The sequence below is a fragment of the Lissotriton helveticus genome, chromosome 5_1 (genome assembly GCF_964261635.1).
Source record: "Lissotriton helveticus chromosome 5_1, aLisHel1.1, whole genome shotgun sequence".
NCBI classification, from domain to species: Eukaryota; Metazoa; Chordata; class Amphibia; order Caudata; family Salamandridae; genus Lissotriton; species Lissotriton helveticus.
The window spans coordinates 311,141,300-311,162,649 of record NC_136065.1 but is presented as its reverse complement, the minus strand read 5'-3'; the positions used below and the strand labels follow the sequence as shown (position 1 = coordinate 311,162,649).

Genomic DNA, 21,350 nt, shown 5'->3' with positions numbered 1-21,350 from the left:
GGTATGTACAAGTGATGACGTCTGGCAGCCTTTGTAGTCTTGGGTATTGAATCACGTTTATTTTACTTATTATTATTATTATTATTATTATTAATTATTATTATTATTATTAAAAAACGTATATAGCGCACAGCTACCCTAGGGCATCCCGGCGCTATGAACAGTGCATAAACCGTGGACCATGAGATGGTTGGATCAGCTCACACAGGAAACAAATGTGTTTTCAGGCCCCTACGAAGACGCAAGATGCAGGTCTCAGCACGAAGTTTTAGTGGCAGAGAGTTCCAGAGGGATGCTGTATGCACAGAAAAACGTCTCCCGCCCGTGCGCGATCTTTTTACTCTCGGAACGTGGAGCAAGCATTTCTGATCGGACCTTAGCGCTCTGTTCGCTTTATAAGGCACTACCAAATTCCTCAGGATAGATGGACCGTTACCCTGAAGAATTTTGTGTGCGGTGCAGAGTGCCTTAAACTTCACTCTCTCCCGCACCGGTAACCAGTGCAGAGCCTTAAGGGCGGGTCTAGCAGATTCTGTTCTGGGGATGCCCATAAGTAGTCTGGCAGCCGCATTTTGCACCTGCTGAAGTTTGTTAAAAGTGGATTCAGGGGCGCCTAGAAAGAGACCATTGCTATAATCAAGGCGAGAAGTTATCAGCCCCTGAATCAACAACTTCCTCGATGAAAGGGGAAGGAGCGGGAAGATTTTACGAGCAGCCCGCAGCAGGGCAAAACATACTCCCGCAGTTCTTTTGGCGTGAGTTCTGAAGGACGTGGTGGCCCCCTATAACATCAAGATCATCAGCTATGCTGATGATACTCAGCTGGTGGTCGCCCTTCCTCTTCAAGGCGGTTAAAGAGTTCTAGATATTCAATGATGAAAAAATTACAGTAAAGTAAAAAATAAAGGTTATTTTTTTACAAATAAAAATGTAAAAACGACTTTATGCTTTCCACATATTCCAATAGATATTTCTTAACTGCCTTATCACTCCTCCTCGGGGTCTAAGTAGACACCTCCCATCTAACAGATAAGATGGTTCTAGGGAGGGGAACCCGAGCAGTGGGACCTGCAGTTTGTAATGGCCACAGAGGACTGTCTGCAGGTAGTCCATCTTGAGCAGCCAATGGAACATCAGATATTGACGCCTGCAATAAACTAATTAGACACATTCAAACGCAAGCCCTGCACTCTGAACATAGGCACATATCCCCCGTTATGAGGCTCTGGATGGACCTTAATACGTGCAAGATGGCGGGTAATCTCCACAAGGGTGCTGATAAATAGGCCTTTACCTCCGAATTAGAAGCACTGTGTCGCCCACTATCATTCTTCTCCTAGCCTCAGATGAAATAGTAATAGTCACTCTGCCCGGTTGGGGCTTGGGAGAGCAGGGTCTTTGAGTGTACCACGTATCGGCAGAGCCGGTGCCTCATTAAAATTTCGAGCACTTCCACCACCATTCTCCTCCTAGCCTGAGACGAGATGGCACTAGCCAGTTTGACTCCGGTTGGGGCGAGGGTTGAAGGGGTATTTTGGTTTACCAAATATCAGCAAAGCTACAGCTGGGTAAAATGTGCAGCCCTATAATGTGGAAACATAGGGAAAGACAGAAAAATCCAACAAGGAAAGTGAGATTCCCTTTCCCAAGCCATGTAGAGGACATTTATCCTTGCAGAGGGCAGCCGTTTGACTGTCTTAGCAACAATGTCATCTTTGTGAACTCTTCAAAGTTTCAGTGGACTTAATGCATTTGGTGAAAAACCAAAATTGGTTTCTCTCTACAATGCACTGGTGGAGGTTTATCTTCTGTTCAGTCCCTGGCTGTATTGCGGTGAAAGCGTTTTTTGTGTGTTGTCTATTGGCAGTGTATGGATGGAGAATTGCAGAGCAAAGGAGTGTGGCGACACTTCCTAGAAAAAAGTTTGTCTATCGTGAAGTTACTGGCTCCAGTGCGCATAGGGCATTTGGTCTTGTAGTCATGGGTGGGGGATAGTGGGAGGTGGGGGGGGGAGGGGGCGGGTTGTTGTCATGTAGTCCTAAGGGATGCTGAATATGAGAACAGCTACCACAGCGATTGGGAAGCCGCTTTTTGCAATCTGTATTTTTTCTTCAGCGGTTACTGATGCTTCCGACGAATCATGTTTGTATCAAATTCTATTTACAGCGTCCAATGCCTTGACTAAGGAGATATTCTGAATTGTAGGGGCTAGGTCTGTAATCTTCGTAAACTTAGGTCTTCCAATAATACACCTGAAGCTCTTGACATGTATACAAAGACCAAAGCATGCCTGGAGTGCACATATAGTTCTTACAAAGTTTGTACTGTTTGGATTCAGTACTTTGGAAGAGCCTTAGAGAACTAAATGCCTAGGTTGAGGTACGAAGAGAGAGTTCAGAATCTACAGTGCATATATGGAGCGCTGCTACACCGAATTAGAGTGATTGTGGGTGGTTTATGTGGTGTACAAGTTGTGCAGTTCCCATCTTCAGTGCACCGAGAAGGTTCAGTTGGAGGCCTGAGGTGCAGGTAATGTACAAGAGTAAAGCTCATTTCTGGAGTGCACAGATGCTCGACATAATGACAGTGCATGTTGGTAGTTTACTTACGGTACATTTTTTGCCTGTCTGCAGTGCACAGGTAATCTAAATACTGTTCAATAAATGTCTGAAATGCAGGCATGTACTAAATATACAATGCATTTATGGAGTGCACAGATTGCAATTCCGAGTGGGCACCGCCCATCTTAGGCACTGTCCAGTGCACAGACTAGGCGCAGACCCCAAATATCTTGAAGCAGACTTGTCGACTTTCTCGGTGTACCCTGCAGTTGCATTGTCAATTATTTATCTCTTTGTATGCCCCTTGCATGGCTTAAAGTGCTCTCCAGAAGGATGAGTACGTTGCTACTCTCTTATGCATTGTTGGTAAAGTTTGTTTTATGGTTCTTTGTTTTATAGAGTGCAAACTATCATTTAACTGGGGTATTTTGGTGCTCAAACAGGCCAATTGAATCTCATGCTTCATCTATCAATAACCACCTTAAATACACAGAAAGAGCCAGGTCTTAAGTCTCTTGCTGAATCTCGAAAGAGCCGGTTCGACCTTGAGTGAATCTAAAAGCATTTTTGTACTCTGGCAGCTGTAACCAAAACGTCACGGCCACCTAATTAATTATGGTGAAACTTGATGATTTTTAAATTACGGTGAAAAGCTGATCTCAAAGTACGGGTGGGAAACACTACTTGTAACTGGACAAAAGGGGGGAGCTAGTAAGTGAATAGATCACCTTATGAACCATATCCTTTTAAACATTGTAGAGTGATCTATGTGGGAATTATTTTGTTTTTGCTGTGTTAGTCTCACAGATATGCTCCAGGCCTGCAGCTCTGCTAAATTATGGTGTGTAACAAAAAGATGCGACTCGTAGTCTCATTTGCATACGCCTGCCATGTTTACATCTTCTGGCAGCAGGGTATGTTGATATTAGGGAACAGGTCCATCCTCGATTTCCATAAACCCATCATGGCTTCATGGTTTCCACCCAGAGCAGTGATGGCGCAAAGCAAATGAATGCAACTCACACTAAATATAGGGTAGTAAACTAGCTACAAACTAAATAAGGGAGAAAAGTAAGAAAACAAAACAATAGTGTGTGTAAATGTGAGCATAACTCAAAAATATCAAAAAAGGGAGTGAAGAGGTGGTGCAACCAGGCACCGCGGTGGGCTAATCCTCCTCTTACGAACGTTTAAATAATCAACAGAGACCACCTGAAACAAATATACAATACATATTCCGATGGTGTTGGAATACACTCAGTGTGTTAAAATACCCCTCACACACCAAAAGGGCCCTTGGTGTCATGCTTCATCATCGGGGTCTTCCCGCCCCCGCTGCGGGACGGGGCAGTGCTGCGACAAGCGGCTACGCCGGAGCACCTTTTAATTGTGAGTACTATGTGAGTGATGATGGAGTGAGTGTCAGTGAGGTCAGGAGTGATAGACAGTGAAATTAAAAGATACCTGGCCTGGTGTTTAGAAAAAATTATTTAATAGGCACTGGCTGGTATCGTTAAAAGGGTGAGGCGGAGGGCAAGATCGGGTTACTAGTCTTGCTCTCCTGTGTGGGTCAACATGTTTCGGGGCGGCATGCCCCTTCGTCAGGACCGGGTTGTATAGATCCCCCTGTCACTCACTAATGCGCTCCCACAGATAGAGAGTATTGTGTTTGATCAATGTGTATAAATAATTTACATACACGTGAAAAAAGCTCGATCAGTAATACTTCCACTTCCACGGAAGCCACTGACGAAGGAGGAAGCACTGAGGTGTGGGGGTTGATTGGACCCTCTATACCCTTCGCCCAGCTTGGCTCATGGGGCATTGTCTCCTCATTCAATAAGCTTACATCATCAGTATTACTGATCGAGCTTTTTTCACGTGTATGTAAATTATTTATACACATTGATCAAACACAATACTCTCTATCTGTGGGAGCGCATTAGTGAGTGACAGGGGGATCTATACAACCCGGTCCTGACGAAGGGGCATGCCGCCCCGAAACATGTTGACCCACACAGGAGAGCAAGACTAGTAACCCGATCTTGCCCTCCGCCTCACCCTTTTAACGATACCAGCCAGTGCCTATTAAATAATTTTTTCTAAACACCAGGCCAGGTATCTTTTAATTTCACTGTCTATCACTCCTGACCTCACTGACACTCACTCCATCATCACTCACATAGTACTCACAATTAAAAGGTGCTCCGGCGTAGCCGCTTGTCGCAGCACTGCCCCGTCCCGCAGCGGGGGCGGGAAGACCCCGATGATGAAGCATGACACCAAGGGCCCTTTTGGTGTGTGAGGGGTATTTTAACACACTGAGTGTATTCCAACACCATCGGAATATGTATTGTATATTTGTTTCAGGTGGTCTCTGTTGATTATTTAAATGTGAGCATAACCATTAAATGGACGTAAACCCTCACTCACCCAAGAGTGACATGCTTCATCATTGGGTGCCTCCAACACACTGAGACTGCAAGGTACCCAGTGTGGGCTATAAGTTCCCCTCAGGGAAGGCGCAGGAGTGTTCTTGTAAGGCATGTCTTCACCTCTATGGTGTAAATGAGGGACAGAGTGCGAAAGAAAGTGTGGTGTGTGAGTTAAAATATCTCAGTAGGTGCTGATAAGCTTTATTCTATTGTCCCACTGGATAGAGTTAAAAAGTAACATAGATACAGAGTTATACATGTCTACCCTGTATGGCGGTCAACATGGTTCTGCCCTAGATGGGAATACAGTGTTCGGGGCATTCATTAGTCACTCTGCATAATTGTGTAAACTGTCAAAAATAAATGAATAGGACCAACCAAATGCACATGTAACCATAGTACTTCGGAATTGGTGCACCGGAGGACATTAAGCAGAAAAGTGTCATCACAAAGTATTATATGAAGGTATCCTTATAATTGGTTTATGGCCCCAGATCAGCCTGGGACACCACAGTAATGTGTGTATGTGATTTACCTCACAGTGGTGCTGGCACAAGTCGAGGTAAAATCACAGGCATCATGATAATGGGTTTAAGGGCTTCACCAGAAGCTGAGATGGCACAATCAAAGCATGAGCAGAGACAGATCAGTATTGGATGTGTGGGTTTAGCCCAGTATAAATGGTGAAACCCAAAGAACAACTACACACATCACAGTAGAGAGTCTGTGGTGGGCAGAGTGGAGTCACCTGAGCCTGCTGGCATGACTCGGACTTAATCATGCCCACTGCTGTAGTGGGAGACTCTATTCCAACAAACAATAGAGATAGCACAACCAAAGGGTACCCCAGTTGTGAGTCTAAGTGTTAATAAATCCACCCAGAAGCAGTAAGCAAAACCTACAGGAGTCGGTGCTGCTCAGAAGAGATGAGAATAATGGTCCTTTCACAGCTACTAGTAGCGTTGAATAAGATGAGTTTTGAGGCAGTGAGGTATGAAAATGGGACTGGTGAAAGGCACAGGAGTTCTGGCCTTAGACCCTAATCGTCCCAAGCAGGGAATGCACCTCACACCCTTAACCTGATTGCACTTTGTGAGTGCCCTGGGAGGAGAGGTTAAGAAGAGTATGGTGAATAAATGGGATAAGTGAACATCTCAAAATGGTGTGTGTTCGCGAGTGCGGCCGAGAAACAGAAGGGAGGGAGAAGCATGGACCAAGATGTGGACTCCGGAGACGAGGGTGTTGTTGGTTTTGCAGCGTGAATCTTTCTGGATTCACTATGCTGTGCATTATTCCGCGGTCTTGTGGTTGGGTCCGGATTCGTAGTCTTTTCTTTGTTTTTTTTTTTTTTTTTTCTCTTTGCCCAGGTGGGCGTCGGCGTCACACCCCCTTTGGGTGTATTTCCGGTGACGTCGGCATGCTTCCTGCGGAAGCTCCCACTCTTGGGCGCCATCTTCAGATTCTTTTTTTCCGCGGTCGGGTCTGGATCGTTCCCGTTTGGGCTCCAGACATTTTTGGAGAAAGAAGAAAGAAAATACAGAAAAGACGAGGAGAAGTCATCTGAAGACTCCAGGGGACTTCACCGACGAAAGACAAGCAAAGATAAGGCGTTTTCCATCCAGATCTTCGACGACCGTCGACGAACACGCGACCAGAGAGGCCCTGGACGCTCGAGGATGGACAACACGCCGTTCAAGTTCTGCCGTAACTGCCACCACAAGTACGCGCAGAAGGACCAGCACCCGGTATGCAACCTTTGCCTACCGGTGGACCACGAAAGCGGAGACTGCAACGCCTGTTCCGCCTTCACCCCGAAGACCCTTCGTGTGAGAGAGAGGCAGAGGGTAGCACACGCCGCCCTGCAGGGGAAGGCCCCGACCCCGTCGCTCTACGAGCTGGGGATGTCCTCCGAGGAAGAAGACAACGCTGCCGCCGAAGACGACAGCTACACGGTCGTAGAGACCGATTACACGAAGACTTCTGACAAGGTAGGAGACTCTTCGGCCCCCAAGAACCCGAGAGACTCTGAGTCTCGAAAAATCGAGGGCAAGACCCCGAAAGCGCCGACGCCAAAAAAGGCGGCGTCCGCGACTACTCCCAGGCCCAGCGGATCCTCAGAGAAGGAGTCCCCGGCGCCGAGAGCTGCTGATCAGCAGAAGACGTCGAAAATCGTCCCCGAAAAGGATCGATCGACGAGGGAGAAAGACCCGAAACTGTCGACGACGACCAGAGACCCGATATCCGGTTCGACGTCGAAAACTTCGACTCCGAGAGGCACGGCGACGAGCCATCCGTCGAAGAGAGCGGCGGAACCATCCGACGCGGAACACGCGGCCGAGATGGAAAAGAAAAGAAGGCGCCTCGAGGCAGAAATGGAGAACTTCATGCAGCGGAAAAAAGATTTCGACGCAAGGATGAAGGCCTTCACGATCCCTCACAAGACCAAGCCACCAGTGCTGGAGGCGGTCGAGGAGGAAGAAGAAGAGGTCGCCGAAGTCACCGAGCAAGACCAGGACGTCGAGGTGTTCGACGACCAGGAGGAGTACGAGAATCCCCACGAGAGCTACAGCTATGGGGAGGAAGATGAGGGCAGGACAGACACAGAGTCGGCGCCCTATGACCTTCAGGAGGTAGATTACATCGATGTCGACACCGACAGCCCGGAGGAGGTGGTCGACACCTACCCCTCGAGGCCCTCGCCGCCGGACGACATCGGGGCCTACAACGCGGTGATACAATCTGCCGCAGCAGCTTTCAAGCTCAAGCTCGACGAAGAGAAGCAGAAAGCAGACTTCCTTCTGGAAACATTGCTCCCAACACAAACGAGGAGCCAGTTCCTCCCGATGCTCGAGAGCGTCTTGGCTCAGGGGAAGGAAGCTTTCAGGGAGCCCGCAACATGCAAGGCAGTAACTCCCAGAACTGAGAAGAAGTACAAGCATGCCGCAAAGGACCCGGCCTACATTCAGGGCACGGTCTCCGCAGACTCCATTATCACGGCCACAGCAAGGAGGAGGGCTAACGTACCCACTACCTCGGGCCCGCCACCGGATAAAGAGAGCAAAAGGATGGATCTGGTGGGCAGAAGGATCGAACGGAATGCCGCGACCCACTGGCGCATGGCTAATTCCAACGCCCTGGTAAACAGACACATGTACCAAATCATGGAGGGACTGGGGCAGTTGGTGAAGGACTTGCCCCAGGATGCCAAGCAGAAAGCCGAAAAGCTAATTGAAGAGGGGAAGAATGCTGCAAATTCTTGCCTTAAGACGGCCCTGGATGGGGCAGACACCGCCAGCAGGCTCATGAGGATGGGCGTCACGGAAAGGAGACACGCCTGGCTCAGGATATCCGGTTTCAAACCGGAGGTGCAACACAGCATCCTGAACACACCATTCAACGGCAGTACGCTTTTCGGACAAACAGTTGATGAGCAACTCAGCCAACTTAAGAAGGATAACGAAACAGCAAGATCCATGGGAGCATTGCAGTTCAGAGGGAACAAGAGGGGCACCCCGTCACGGAGGCCCGGCGGAAGAGGCGGAAACCAGCCAGGTACATCACACCAGGCTTTCCAGCAAACGCACCAGGCAGACTCGCAGGGTCAGCAGGGCCATCAGAAACAGCCCTGGCAGTACCAACAAAGAGGCCAGTCCTTTCGAGGGAGAAATGGACGGGGACAAAATAGAAGAGGGGGCCAGCAGCCCACCTCCAAGTGACTTCAAAAAAATCCGTGTGCCCACCCACAAAAAAGATCCCAGGGGGCAGCACGTACAGATGGGTCAAGACAAACTAGACACCTACGACCACAGGACACCAGTGGGAGGAAGATTAAGATTCCACCTCCAGGAGTGGAGAGGAATCACATCAGACAAATGGATCCTCAACATTATCCAATTCGGATACTGCATAGAGTTGGAGGCGAGGCCAACAAACAGAAAACCAAGAAGAAAGCCGCTAGCAAGCAAGCAGCTGCAGTGCCTTCAGGAAGAAGCAAAAGAACTCCTGCAGAAGCAGGCCATAGAAAGGGTACCCTTCAAGGAAAGAAACACAGGAGTATACTCAACATACTTCCTGGTACCAAAAGTAGACGAGACAATGAGGCCCATTCTCGATTTACGGTTCGTGAACAAATTCATAAGAACGCAAAAATTCAAAATGACCTCCCTGCAAGAGGTGCTCCCACAGTTGCAGACCGGGGACTTCATGGTCACTATAGACCTCAAAGACGCATACCTGCACATCCCAATGAACAGGAAGCACAAGCACATGCTCAGGTTCACCGTCGGAGAAAGCCACTACCAGTTCACGACACTGGCCTTCGGTCTAAAATCGGCACCAAGAGTTTTCACAAAGTGCCTCGCAGCAGTCGCAGCGCACCTAAGAAGGCAGGGAATACATGTATACCCTTACCTGGACGACTGGCTGGTGAAAGCAAACTCATACCAGAAATGCAAGCTGCACGCACATACAGTGACCAGCACGCTCATAAACCTGGGGTTCTCCATCCATTGGAAGAAATCATCAATGGAGCCGGAACAAGTGAAGATCTTCCTGGGAGCACAGATCAACACCTTACAGGGCAAGGTGTTCCCCAGCGAGAAGAGGGCGAGGGCGCTGGTGAAGGAAACTCGCCTCTACCGGAAGGGACAAGCTCGGACAGTGAGGACGGCGAGCAAGATCATGGGGATGATGGCATCATGCATCCACCTGGTACCGAATGTACGACTCCACATGAGACCCATTCAAGAATGGCTACAGGAGCAATGGTCACAAGCTACAGGCAGTTGGGAGGATCTAGTGGTTGTAACGCACGCAGTGCAGAAGGAGATGACATGGTGGACCATGGAGAACATAGCAAGGGGAAAGCCTCTAACGCCCCCAACGCCAACAGTGACCATCACCACAGACGCATCCCTGAAGGGATGGGGCGCTCACATGGAGGAGCTCAAGGTGAGGGGACTGTGGACACCGACGGATGCCACAAAGCACATCAATTACTTAGAATTGAAGACAATCTTCCTTGCACTGAAGGCCTTTCAAACAAGACTGTACAAGCACAGGGTATTGATACAAACAGACAACACCACTGCGATGTTCTACATCAACAAGCAGGGGGGCACACAGTCCGCACCGCTTTCAACGCTGGCGCAGGAGATATGGAGATGGGCCATCCCTCTCAAGATAGACCTGCTAGCCATACACCTACCAGGGAAGGACAACATACAAGCCGATTGGCTCAGCAGGCAGACATCGGCATCCCACGAGTGGGAGCTCAATGCTCAGGAGACAAGATACCTGTTCGACAGGTGGGGGACACCATCGGTGGACCTGTTTGCCACACGCCAGAATGCAAAATGCCAAAACTTCGCATCCAGGCAGCCCGAGGAGGGGACACTGGGGAATGCCCTATGGATAGATTGGTCAAGGACATTTGCCTACGCCTTTCCCCCGATACCACTGATGCACAGAGTACTGAGCAAGTGCAGAGCGAGCAACATGACACTGATACTGGTCGCACCGCAGTGGGCGAGGCAGACCTGGTACTCGCAGATCATGGAGATGACACAGTGTGCACCCCACAGATTCAGCAGGAGGAAAGATCTACTGTCCATGCAGAACGGAGAGGTACTGCATCCAGAGCCAGAGAGCATGAGCCTAGTAGCGTGGCTCCTGAGGACATAGAGTTCGCACATTTGAGACTACCAGAAAGCACCCTGAGGGTACTTCGGGAGGCACGAAGGCCCAGCACTCGAAAGTGCTACGTTGCGAAATGGAAAAGATTCACAATATGGTGCAGACAGGAAAGACTCCACAATAAGATGAAGAGGGACTCCACAGTGCTAAGGTACCTGACGCACTTACTGGAGAAGAACCTTAGCTCATCCTCGTTAAGAGTTCACTTGGCAGCGATAGTAGCCTACACAAGGGGAGAAACGTGCAGGAGCTTCTTCACATCACAGGTGGTGAAGAGATTCCTAGAAGGAGCGAAAAGGATCGCACCACCCAAGCGGGTGCCGCCACCTGCATGGAACTTGAACACAGTCCTAACGGAACTCATGAAAGAGCCCTTTGAACCACTTCACAAGGCCTCCCTAAAGATGCTAACTATGAAAACAGCCTTCCTGGTTGCGATAACGTCCTTACGCAGAGTAAGCGAGCTTCAAGCGCTGACGCTACAAGAACCATACATACAAATACACAACGATAGAGTTGTGATGAGGACTGACCCACACTTCATGCCGAAGGTGGTATCCAATTTTCACATGAACCAGTCTATACAGATACCGAGTTTTTTCCAAAAACCCACAACCAGCGCAGAGAGAGCTCTGCACACCCTGGACGCCAGAAGGGCAGTCATGCACTACATTGAAAGGACAAAGGGGCACAGGAAAACGAAACAGTTTTTTGTGTCCTTCGCAAACAGCTTCATGGGCAAAGCAGTAACCAAAAGGACCATTGCACGATGGATCGCACAAACAATCCAACTCTGCCACAAACGGGCAGGACAGGAACTGGCTGAGGGGACACGTGCCCACTCCACCAGGAAGAAGGGCGCTACAATAGCCTTCCTGGCTAACACACCCATAGAGGACATATGCCTGGCGGCAACATGGGCTTCGGTGCACACGTTCACGAAGCACTACTGTGTGGACATACAAATGAACAAGGAAGCTCAAGTGGGACAGAAGGTGCTACAGCACATATTCAACACCCAACGCTCATCTTCCACCCAGCCGCCACAGAGATGAGAAACCGCTACAAAATCTATGCACAGCATAGTGAATCCAGAAAGATTCACGCTGCAAAACGAATAGTTTTCTTACCTGTCGGTGTAGTTTTGCAGCTTGAAGATCTTTCTGGATTCACTAGCGAACCCACCCACCTCCGCCAGAAAGATGAGGCTGGAGAGAGAAGAGGTGGTTAACTAAAGAATAGACTTTGAAAATACAAAGCGGTAAATACAAACTAAGAAGAACATTGCCATTACTTCGGAAACGAAAGAAACACGGAAAAAAAGAACCCGAAGATGGCGCCCAAGAGTGGGAGCTTCCGCAGGAAGCATGCCGACGTCACCGGAAATACACCCAAAGGGGGTGTGACGCCGACGCCCACCTGGGCAAAGAGAAAAAAAAAAAAAAAAAACAAAGAAAAGACTACGAATCCGGACCCAACCACAAGACCGCGGAATAATGCACAGCATAGTGAATCCAGAAAGATCTTCAAGCTGCAAAACTACACCGACAGGTAAGAAAACTATTCGTTTTTAGCCACAACAGCATTATAGTCTGTGTACAGAAGCAAAGTATGCACCAGCACCCCAGTCTTTTACCCAAAACTGCAGTCCTTTACAACAGCCTAATCAATGCTATATTTCATTTTTAGATGTCAGTGGAAAATGCTCTTGCCGGAATGCGAGAGGAATTGGGCTCGATTTAAGATCCGAGGTCACTGGGCAGTATTTACTGCGGACACTGTTGTCAATCACTGGTGCCCAGAGCAACACGTACTGTTGCTTTCCATTTGAAAACCAGGGTGCTCCATTTGGTACTCTAGTCTGTGGAGGTAGGGAAGTGGGGTAGTCACGGTTTACTCTAGGTGGTGATCGGGGTCATCGCTAAAATAAATAAGCCTTTATTTATAGGCCGATAAAATATGGCAGTTCATATTGAGATTAAACCAAAAAATGCTGGTGACTTTTGGGGCAGATACACAAACCCAAACACCTTAGTTGTGATTACATTTAAGGTGCTAGTTTTATTAGGAAAGGCCATATGAACCTGAAAACATATTGAGGAAACCCTAAGCTGTTCTTGGCTTCCTTTGTATGTTATTGAATTTTCGAAAGTTTATTTTCTCCAGTTGGGGCAGAAGTGCCAGACGGGTACAACAGTTTGTTTGATATATCTGCATTCTGAAGAGTCCACAGACGCCTAGGAGAGCCTCAAGAGCGTTATCACTTAACGTGAAACAAGGCTTTTAAGAGATTATTGGCTAGAACGATCTTTAGACAAACAACACCACATATATTGTCCTACACCTAGTAGGTCAAGTTGCTAATATCTCTGAGACCTGAAATGACATTTTTAAAGCAATAGTGTATGTCGAAATGTCAACAAAATATTAACTTGGTCAGTCATTGACTGTTGGACATTACATTCATGAATTCATGCATGTCTGTGTTTTGAATTATCCTTGTGACAATTGCTATTTGTATATAATGTCTTGTGCATTTTACATATTGGTTTCACTATTTCACTTGCACTGCTTCTTTACCAGGAGCCCCTATTACCAAATTTGCATGTAGGTGTATCTTTGTTGTCCATAATAGATGCAAATGGTAATGTTTGAATGAATATGTCTTTCATTCATTGATAGGCGAGATTCTGCATTGACACTCATTGACGCTCCCAAAGTTAAGATTGCTCCCAAATGCATCTGAAAGGAACACTATGTACGTGTGCGTCTGATAGATATGCTTTCTGTGTGCTTCTGTTCCCTCATAGCCCTAGTTCAAAGGGCTGAAAGTTGGTTTATGAAGGTGTCGCTGAGACTCCCCCAAAACATTTCAAAAGAAAATTAATAAACTGCCTCCCAACTAAAGCAGAGCAAAATCGTAGACACCAACTTCGATAAGGGGAGCAAAGTCAATTTCTTAAATAGTTGTTGCCAAAATTATTTTGAGCGTAAAGAATTTCTGTATTCCGTGATTGAGTGGGGGAAGTTGGGATCACAGTTGGTTAGTAGTTAACGAAGCTTGAAGGTCCATATATGTAACAAAGCCCAAAAGCGCCTTCCTCGGTGCTGGTCAGTCGCAATTAAAATGTTCAGTTGGTTAACATTGAATACGCTCTGACTATCAGCTGAACTTAATTGTGATTTCAACCCGATCTTTTGAATGCTTAAGACTAGGAAGACTGTTCTGCCTGTTCTTGAATCTGGATGCCTGGCTACCTCCCAGGGAATATCTCTAGACTTTAGTGGAGGAGAAAACAGCCCAATGATGCTAAGAGGTTGGATATGAGCTGATCTGGGGTTCCCCTACAGCAGTGAACATGCGAGGCTCATCATTTCTGAGCTGTGTGTCAGCAGCTTATTTTCCTGTTTTGCTGCTGTTTCTTCTTGGTGCAATTCTGGCTGCTAGCTTCACAGTGCTCTAGCACTTTGACTACTCGGCTTCTTCAAGTAAACACCACACGTGTTTAGTCAATTGAACGAGTTTCTTTGTCATCTTGATGAGATCTCTTATTCAGTCCTTATTGGCCTTTTCAGTTCTATCTTCTTCCAAGTGAGGTCACAGCAGCAGAGTTTAACCAGTCTTTGGTTGTTCCAAGCCAGAGGCAAAACCGCAGGAAGTGGTTCCTTGTGCCTACTAAAGCATGTCTTTGTTGCTGTAGGCTGTGATGTCTACTTGAAATTGCTTATTGGGCAGTATCAGTTCTCAATGTTCGAGACCAATGGCAATTGCTGCTTGCATTGGTTACTCTTAATAAACTTCAAAACTGGATGGGTAATAACTTCTTGATCTTGAATCCACAGAAGACTGGATTTTTCTTCATTTCTTCCGATTACAGAATTGTCCCTGGTCTACACGAGGACAGATAAATGGAACGTTTCTTCCACTGTCTATAATCAATTGTAAAATCATTAGTCTTCATGCAAGACCAGTTTCTTTCGCTAATACATATAAATGACCTGCACAGTCAGCATAATAGCATTTGTTGTACACACAGTGGCAATAAATGAGACACACACTCAATGAATAAATCCAAGACCAATTTTATAAAAATAATACTTGGTTATTTTAATTTTGTAGAAACACAGACCTTCGTCTTAGGTAAATACGTTTTGCAATAGAAATACTTTTCAATATAAAAAGTGGGCACTGCAATTTTCAGACCTTGCAATGTTAACCTACGAGAGGAAGAAAACACTCAGCATACAGATAGGTAACATTGACTTGCGACACCAGTCTTCAGGAGTTAAGGTCAGTTTTGGGCAAGGTTCAATTTAGCACCAACCAGATACCACCAGCGGCACAGGGGTGGTCGGGTGCAGGGTGCACATACGATGTTGGGCGCCTAGTACAACTCAGTTAAGAATGGGGCATCAGAAAAAGCTGCTTACAGGTAAGTAGCAGCAGCTAGAGGAGCCAGTCTCTGCTGAAGCAACCATTGGGCAGGGTCCAAAACAGCACCAAAACAACACCGCCAGCGGCACAGGGGCGTCCAGGTGCAGGGTGCCAACACAGCATCGAGTGCCGAGTGTAAAGCAATGGATAAAGGCAAAAATCGGAAAAGAGCTGCAGGCTCCGTTCAGGAGGCCAGTCGAAGAAAACCAACAGCTGGGGAGGTAAGTCACGATACTCGTGGACTTAGGGACACCTTTGGTCCACTTTTCCAAGGCCCATGGCCAGCGAATGCAACGTTTTCTTTTGGTGTCAAACGGCTTTCCGGAGCAGGTCGCGGTTGTGGGGGTTTCTGTGCTGAGGCTGCAGGTGATGTCGCAGTCCGAGAGGGATCAACCCATGATGGACTCGAGCTCTGGAGAGCTGGGGAACCTCACTTGGAACGGTGGGCCACTTGGGTTTGGCCGCAGTCGTCTGGTGCAAGGGTGGAACCGGGAGCAGGGTTTCACGGTTCTTCAGACCACAGAGGCCTTTACTAGAAGTTTGTTTCTGGTGAAAAAGTCCACTAGTGTCGGGAGATCTTGATCTTTGTCAAAGGTAGGCCGTTCTTCCAAGGTTTTGGAGGTTGCTGGGCTGCAGGATGAGTTGTCTTTTGGCGCATGATCGTTGAGTGCTGCAGACCGGCCGGTATGGCTGGGCCGAAGTCAGTAGTTCTCTGCAGTCTTCTCTGCTGGTGCGACTCTGTGGTTTCCTGCTCTTCTTAGGTTATCAGGACCTGAAGTTCAGGGTCTGGGGATGCCACCTTAATTAGTGGTGGCTGGCAGGGGATGGGTGTGGCGGGGTGGGGGAAGACAGGGAGGGGGTAGTGGGGAGACAAAAAAAAATCTACTTACCTTTTGCTGCTGGCCTGCCATCCCTCCCCTTCGGTCCCTTCAGCTGCCTTCTCCTCTGCATCTGTAGCTGAAGGAAGCACACAGGCTCCCTCCCCTATGCCAATCGCAACTCTGCAATGCTGTGTTGTTATTGGTCTGAGCACCGTGGTTTGGCGCTCAGATGGGGACTGTGAGGCTTTGCATGTTCCTCCCCAGACTGTGTAAAGCAAGCCTGGTGAGGAAGATGCAAAGCATGCGGGACCGTTTAGCTGGCCCAAGAGGGCCAGCCAAGCAGTCATGCTCACTTTGAGTAGGCAAACCACTCCTCCCCTGTAAGCCCAGCCCGTAGTGAAAAATAAAATAATAACCAGGTTATTATCATTTCATTTTTCCGCTGCACTGCTCTTGAAGCAGTGTGGTGACGCTCCTTAGCCTTAGCGGAGAATCACCACTGACCTTAATACTAAATTTAGGGTTGTTTCAAGGATGTGACAGGAAGTGACCAATGGGCCCCTTACCATGGGTGTCGACACTCTCTATTATGCCCACCTCCTGTTGGAGGGAGACAGACCTACCCCTGATTGAATAAGTCCCACCATCTTCAAGATGGTGAGCACTGAAAATGTACTTCACCTCGCCTCCAGCACCTGAGGGGTGGAGTTGGCAAAGGGCAGCACACCTTATACTCTAGCTGAGTTTTCCCTCCTGTTCTGCTAAAAGTGGGTGAGGTCAAGTAGGAGGGGCCTGCTCCTTCTAATGGGAGAGGCTGGGTCACATTACAAAGGTGGCAAGGCCTTTGAAGCTGCCCGCCACATATGTCTTCCTGCCAAGGGGGAGGTGTGAACACCTTCACCCAGGAAAGGCATTGTTCTTGACCTCTGACAGTGCAGGGACTCTTCCTTTGAGGTCAGAACACTGTCTGGTGGTAGCAGGCTGGCTTAGGCCAGTCGGTGACCACACTATGGTTTGGTAGGTTTCAGGGGACCCCTCTAAGGTGTCCTCTGTGTGCAATTTTTAATACAAATGACCCTGGAATCCGTGCAGGTTTTTATGATGTGATGTTTGGTGCCAAACATCCCATGTTTCAGTGAAGCCATCATGGAGCAGGGGAACTCGTAATAACGAGTGTCCAACCCATGTACTTACTATGGTTTCTCTGGTCACTTCCAATATCCAGGAATCAATATGGATATTGCAGGGGCATATGCCCTCACATGAGATATGATGCACGCTGCCTTCGTGCTAAGGCCATCTAGAGGGGTGTCTTACCTATGTCCCATGCAGTGTTTGTGGGCATGGCGCACAGGTTTGTGTGCCATGTCGACACTTCAGTTTTGTCTGCACCAAGACACGCAGGAAGCAGTGCAGTGTGAATTAGGGTGACCAACCGTCCGTAAGTTTCACGGACTGCCCGTAATTTGGGCCTCTTGTCCGTTGTCCGTAAGGGTTTCTTCCATGGACGCCTTTCGTCCGTAATTTCTGACATTGGCGTGAGCTGCCCCCTGCAAGCAGCCTGTAACTCTCACTGCAGGGGGCAGCTCACGCTCCTGCTGTGGCCTGCAGCAGCCCCTCCCCGACCTGGCACAGACTGCTAACAGGCCCATTATCATTCTGTATGTTGGCCTAATTATCACATACAGAATGATAATGGGCCACTCTGCCCAGTGACAGCATTTTGGATCGGGTGTTTTTTCCGGTGAGGGGGAATGTAAGATCTGAGAAGCCTTCGGCTGTGATTTTCCTTCACTTTTTTTTTTAATATGCAAATGCAGGTGTGTTTCACTCGAATATACAACAGATGCAGTGAGTGCAAGGTTCTCTCAACCTAAAAGAAACTTATTTTGACTTGTGCTTGTGTTGGTTGTCTATTTACTTATGCACTATTGCGTGAATTCCTCTGATGTGTATGCAAAACGTCCCTTTTGTCCCGAATTTTTGTCCTGAATTCTGACCTTCTTGAATTTTTGTCCTGAATTTTGACCCTTTGTCCTGAATTTTTGCACTCGCTGTCCTGAATTTGCACCCATGCCAGTTGGTCACCTTAGTGTGAATGTGCTTGGCGAGGGTTCCCTTTGGGTGGCTCAATTCGTGCTGTAGCCTTTAGGGAACCCTCTTTAACCACAAGGCCCTTGGTACCAGGGGTACCTTTTTCCAAGGAAATACATGTGAGCTAAAGTGGTGGCAATTGTGAAAACAAATGTTACAGTGAAGGGAGGAGCTCTGGAACAGGGGACCTATCGGTTGGCAGGGACCCTGTGCACGTCCAGTCGAAATTGCATCCTTTTCCAGGCAAAAAGTGGGGGCTAACCTAAAAGAGGCACTTTTCTACAGGTACAGTAACTAGTTTTTGGAATTGAGGACCCATCCTCCACCATTATCCTTAAAAAAAGGTCCCAAAGACGTATTTATTCCGTGTTTTTTAGTTCGTTCCCAGTTCTTCTTCATGGACTGTTGTTGGGCCACTTGGTAATGTTTGAATGTTATTTGATTGGTATATTCCCCTCTCACATTCTTTCCTTCAAGAACTTCAACATTCAGCCCCTCGCGGATGTTTAGCTGAAATCTACCTATATGAATGAATATGCTGATTGTTATGCAAAGCTTGCTAATACCACCCAGTGCTGCTGTGCTGTGTAATCTGTTAAATAAAAAAAATACTTAATTGATTCCTTGACTCTTCAGTGCTCAAGTGGTCATACAGTCAAAGCTTGCCTGAGGCATTTGTATTTGGATATAATATATTGTGATATTAATTATAATTGTTAAACGTCAAAGCAAAGGCCAGCTGCCGGTGTTTCTTTCTTTCTTGTATTGCACCAATAAACTAAGCATTTAAGAATAAAATGAACAAAGAAAAACTATCATGTTCTGTTGCTGTTAAATGATCCAAAACGAATCTTACAACATGATCTAGCCACAATAGGAAATTCCATATATAATTTATTATGGACTGTTAGCCTTTCGGTTATTTTCAGAAGCATTAATTCCAAATGCACCTGGTTTGCAAGGTTATCATTACTTTAGGTACCTGACAGAGAGGAGAGGAAATGAACAGATATGCAGCATTTTTAGGTGTCAGCCCAGTATTGCTCTGTCTGTGTTAGGAAGGAGTATTCTAGCCAATACGCGTGTGCTGCTGCTGAATAATTTTGGACAAAAGGTATAGCAAATGTTGACCAAGTTCGGTGGTGCTGTTTTTTTTAATAACTATTCTGTAGAGTGGAGCTGTCAATGTACAATGTCAGCTAGTGCACCAGAGTCTCTTAGCTCAATGCTGTTGGTTGGTTGTAGTCAGATAGACAAATTGCCCGATAATTCCAAACTGGCCAATCGCAGTAGTAGATTTTTGTCGATTTGTTTAAACCTTTTGGTCACAGATAACCGTACCAGTCCACCATCACAGGCTTTGAGCTCAGAACTGTCCATTACAGTTGAGATTTCTCTATGCACAGGGTCCTAGATGCTCATTTCTATATGAGTTGGGCTACTGGGGAAAGCTTTAAAGCTGGATAGTGCAAAAGCAGGAATTTCAACAAATACATTTTACCAGTGTCCCTTCAGGTTTTCATATTCCTTCATTGTCATTACATTATGGGGCAGAGGAATGGGTCAGTGATGCAGGACCACCCATGATCTCTTGAGCCAGAAGTTGAGAGGGGTCCAAAGTGTTTTGGGATAGATACTCACAGCTCTCCAGGAGGATCACACTTTAGTAGGCCCCCCATCACGAATCACAAAATTGGAAGGGGGCTGTGACTTAGTTATTCTGTGTAAAAGTAAGTTTGCCAAGCTGAGGAAATACTCCAAATCGGCTTGCCTGCGCTTGCTGCACATTTTCATCATTCTTACACTCTGGATATGTTCCTCTGCTGCCATTTGCCCCTTACTCCTGGAAGAAATCTGTAGTATTTGACACACTTGAAAGCATTCTTGGACTGTTCGAGTGTGTGGGCGTTCCTAAACTGCTCATTGGTGCCTCATTCTGGGATGCTTATGCTGCTTCACATTGTTCTTCCTCAGGCTGGCTAGTCAGTCAGTTTCTTCAAATAGAATTTACCCAGCCTGTTCCCAGCAGGAACAGAATGAACAATATGCAAGCATCAGAAACATCTTGATGCATAAAGTGCATGCACAGACAGGTTTAGGGTGCCTCTTTGAAGTACTGTACCAAGGGATCCTGTGTTGATTCAGTCATTTTAGGAGTCTAAGAGGGGTTGTGTTCCAAACAGACCCCCCCCCCCAAAAAAAAAGCTGTCACAATTGAACTAGAGCTGGATGTGTTACTGATTAACATCACCACACAACAGGTTTCCCTGGATGCTGTAGTGAAGTTTATTTGGGCATGTACAAACTGAACTCTTCCATAAGCATGTCAGAAGGGTCTTATACACTAATGAGCCACAGAACTGCAGTAACCCAGGCATATAAATAGATAGACAAGTGCAGAGGCAAACTAAGGCTACCCTCTCATTCGCTTAGAAAAACAGAGGGGTGGAGAATGCATTTGGGGTGGGGGCAGGTGGACCGCTTCTGTATATTAATCAAGGCAAGTTATTAGACATTCACACATGAGACAAAAATGGCTGTATTCTATCGTTCCACTTGCCACCAGCCAGACAGCCAGCCCCATTGCCCTTCAGGAAGGTTAATCCTTGGATGTTCGAAGAGAAGTAGCTTGAGAGCCCCTTGACCTGGCACAGAATAATGATGGCAAATGAGATCTGGCAACGTGGTGGTCTCCGAAATGGAGACCAGGGCTGAAAACATTGCAAAAGAGTACTTTGAGGTGGCCTTTTACCTTGGCAAAAAGATGCAGTGCTTCATTTTATTATTTGTAATTGCAAGCATATGCCACAAAAGTAAAAAGAAAGAAAAAGTGTACCACTGCCTAAACATGGTTTTCCTATGATTGCATTAAAAATATTTAAATCGAAAAAAATTCAAATCATTTTACTAGAACACAACAGAATGCAACCCAGTTTTTAGTTTGAATGCCTATCACAGGAAATGTAGCAATTACTAGTGCAAATAAAATATACTATTGGCTTTTAGTGACTGTACCCTAAACATATAGTTTCAATACAGGGGGATGATTACAAAAAAAGAATTTAAAGAACACAAGTGTTTTTTTTAGTATCGACTCTCCACCCCGTCGCTGAAGTGCACCCCTTTTTTTGCGGACGTGTGCATGTGATAAGGTGAAGTGTTGCTACTCGAAATGCAAGACAGGCAATGAATGAGGAGGACTCACCCATTGGCACAAGATATGTGATTTGTGGGATAGAAGCGATAAACACCAGTTAACAGACCAATGGATAAAGTGGGAGGACCTAAAGCACCAGGGTATATTTTTTTA

General features: G+C 46.9%; 1 protein-coding gene across 1 annotated transcript in view; it reads left to right on the top strand.

Annotated features, from left to right (window-relative positions):
- Positions 1–21,350, top strand: part of NOC2L (NOC2 like nucleolar associated transcriptional repressor) — a 492,322-nt gene that overhangs the window by 168,708 nt on the left and 302,264 nt on the right. The window lies entirely within an intron of this gene.